Below are 3,641 nucleotides of genomic sequence, written 5' to 3' on the forward strand. Positions count from 1 at the left end.
TTTTCTGTAAATAAATGGAATAAAATGAAACAGGTTAATTATAGCACTTATGACTATGACTAAAGCAACAGAAGTCTAGTCTATAGCCCATTTCAGTAAAATATTTCAATGCTAGAAGCAAAATTGAGTGCACGAATAAATACAATCAATAAACCGTTTAGAATCGCAATTAAAATCGAGTCAAAACATTTGCCGGCATAAATTTTGCTTTGATTGTTGTGCACAGTTTATTTATAAACAACTGATTGCCAAGCGCATGCATGTGTGTGTGTGTCTGTGTGTGAGTGAGTAACTCGCTTGCCAATTAAAACGACAAAACTGCATGCATACACAGATGTACACACACACACACACACATACACGTGAGTGTCGCGCCGCATCTTTTGGGCAATTGGCTGCCGATTGATTTTGCATAAATGGGGCAACACTGGCAGGCGCCAAGGAAAGAAGAATGAGGAATGATAGTGGGAGAGGGAGAGTAGGCGGAGGGCAGAGCTGGCAATTCACATGGCTTGCTTTATTATTATTTAAGCGCCTTAGAAGTGAGCGAGTGCAAATAAGAGAAGGGGGAGGGGAACGGGATAGCGAATGAGTATAGGAAAGGGAAGAGAATCTGCTTTAGTTTATTATTGAAATGTGTGCCAAGAGAGTTGGACTTCTGTGTGACTTGAGCTATGGCTACTGTTTGTTGTTGTTGTTAATGCTTAGCGTAGCGGCGTATGAGCAATATTTGAGATATTTTTACACATGCACACACACACGCACAAAAATCGTTACGTCACAACAAGCGTTATCCAGAGCGAGAGAGGGAGAGAGCGCGTAAATTTGAATTAGTCATAAATATGTATGACACAGACAACGCGTTGCATGCAACACACTGCTTGCACTCACCTTTAGTAGCAAGTTAAGAATGCAGCTAGTCTAAAGTTTTAGTTCACGTTGGGTTGGTTAATTAATTCGTTTAGAGCTTTTCGTGTCGTTTCGTTTATTGTTTGGGAGTAAAATGTTTCAAAAATTTATTTTTTAAATGCGATTTATGTTGTATTAGTTTACGAAAAAGGTTGTACAAAAAACACACACGTCTTAAATTTTGTTTTTAAAAATTTTCATGTAATGTTTGTTGATTTTTTCTCTGCTTTTTTTTTTCTTTCACTTCACTTGCTGCGCTTCTTTCGTGCTGCTAACAAATTTTCGACTGTGCGAAAATCAACGGGCAACTGCGGCCATACGGCCAGAGCGAGAGAGAGAGAGCGAGAGCGCAAGCGATTGAGAGAGCGTGCGCCGATGCCGCAGCTGTCATCCCTCTCGTTCTCACTCGCTCTCTCTCCCTCTCTCTTTTCACGTAGCGGCTGCTGCAACTATGAAGCTTTCCTTCAGCAACCTATATAAGTGTGTGTGTGAGTGTGTGCATGTATATACTCTGTATGAATTATACTCTTTGCTTAGATACCGGGCGTTTGTTACTCATACAACGCCATTACGCTATGTCTCAAATATTCGACGTATCAATCATGCCTAGAGCGTTAAATGCAGCCAAAAGGCGAACGAAGGCTGTGCGAATCAATATAAATAAATTAACTTGCAATTAGTTTATGAAAGGGTGACTATCTAGATACCCTGTACCAAAATGTGTGTATACTCTACAGACTCTGTCAATAGAAGAGTCGGAGATTTCTCTACCCTCTAAACTATATGTTTTAGTTAACTTTTCCTTTCAAATAATAGTGAAATATTCTTAAGTATATATATAGATATATACAATTACTTTAGTCATACATTCAATATACCCCCCTTTGGCCAATCAATTTTCACTGGGTATCCACAACATTGTGCTCAAGAGCTTTGCGCTAGAAGTTTGAGCAGCACTGCTCGCTATTAGTGCCTCACAAACTGTGTGCGCTGTTTGCACGTACCCAAAATCGTATGGGAAACTATATTGAACTAAAAGTAGCACCTGGGAATCACATGTACATATATCATATTTCTATTACGTGAATTGCTGTCGACTTTCTATTCTAACATCCGCTCGTTCGCTCGCTCGCTTGTCCGCTTGGCCAACAGGTAGATAAGTCTTTCAGCGCAGTCACTCAGCCAACAAACGTTATCTGCACATAAGGCTGCTTTTTTTCTTATCAGAGGCGTTTACAGTTCAACAAGCACTGCGGCCGAGTTGCATAATGCAGCTGTCGCTTATATAACAACCGTTACTCTGCAAAACAAGGTCAAAAGTTCAAGGACTTTTGCTTGCATAGTGGAAAAGCTCAAGCGCTGCCTCGCTTTTTAGCTCTCTCTCTCTCTCTGTCCCTCTCTCTGTCGCTCTCGTAAGTTGGGTGTACATGTATGTGGGTGTGTGTGTGCCTTTATGGACTTCCGTATGTATGTATGTATGTGAGCGACTCTGTGACTGTGTGCGTCTGACTTTTGTTGATGTTTTGATTGTGTAACAGCTGCTGCGAGCGCCCTGAAGTAGGCAACAATATAGAAGAATGCATTGAAAATTGCTTGCGAAGTGAGAGAGATGGGGCGAGGGTGGGAGGGTGTGGGTCGGTGGGCGTGTCATATTTATTATCTTAACCATGCGATAATATTTGCAGCCACAAAGTCGCCCATAGGGGCATATTAAGGCTATTATCCAGTTTTGTTTATTGTTTTTAATACTTTTGTATTGCTGCGAGTGTGCGTGTGTGTGTGTGCATGTGTCAGTATTTCTACAGGGTGTTTATCTCTTTATTATATATTTATTGCGGTATGAAAGCGTTACCTTAGGGCTTACTTACCGTAATCAAATGTAGTTAAGGAAGTTTGGGTAAATATACACAGGTAGGTAAAAATAGATAGAAAATGGGTTTGCTCTGCACATTAGTAATATACAAATGTATATAGAGCGGCTCCAAGATTGACATTCCTTAGAGATTTGCTGTATAGTGAAAGAATAATAGCTATATACTATATAAATTGTCATTAAAAAATATAAAACATTTAAAAAAGTTTTTTTGTGTAATATTTTTTAACTGAACTGTCTCCCTCCCTAACTATAAAGTTCTTTGGCTTCCTTTTAAATGCCCAAACCTTTTTGTGTTAAATTTTGAAACGCGGTTTATTGAATTTTATTTAGAATTTTCTTTGATACATTTTCAATGCTACTGTCAAGTATTCGTTTTTTTTTTTTGCTTTTTTTATTGCATTTTATTTTTATAAATTTTTTAATTGTGGTGTATATATATAGTTTTTGTTTTTGCTGCTGTAACTTTGCTTAAATTTATGATATTGCATATGCCACAAAAATTGCTGTTGTTTTTGTTGCTTTCTCTAAATATTTTATTTAATTGGCTTTTCATAGAAGCTTATAAATGTTTTTTTTTTCGTTTAAGTTTTTTTTAACTTTTACAACTTAAAAAGCTTGCAAATAAAAGTATACATTTTAAAATAAGTTTTCTTTTTCGTTTAGTTTTTGACATAAAATTAAGCATAGATAATTTGTTTTCTCTTTTTCATTATGTGCACATTTTTCTCACTTGTTGTTGTTGCTTAAACACTTCATTATCTGTTCTTACTGCTCTTCTTGCTATTTATTTTCTGTTTTTACTTTCGCTAGGCTAACATATTTTGCATATTTTCAATATAAACTCCAAACGAGCAAC

Source organism: Drosophila mojavensis, unplaced genomic scaffold (assembly GCF_018153725.1).
Source record: "Drosophila mojavensis isolate 15081-1352.22 unplaced genomic scaffold, ASM1815372v1 contig_74, whole genome shotgun sequence".
Classification (NCBI taxonomy): domain Eukaryota; kingdom Metazoa; phylum Arthropoda; class Insecta; order Diptera; family Drosophilidae; genus Drosophila; species Drosophila mojavensis.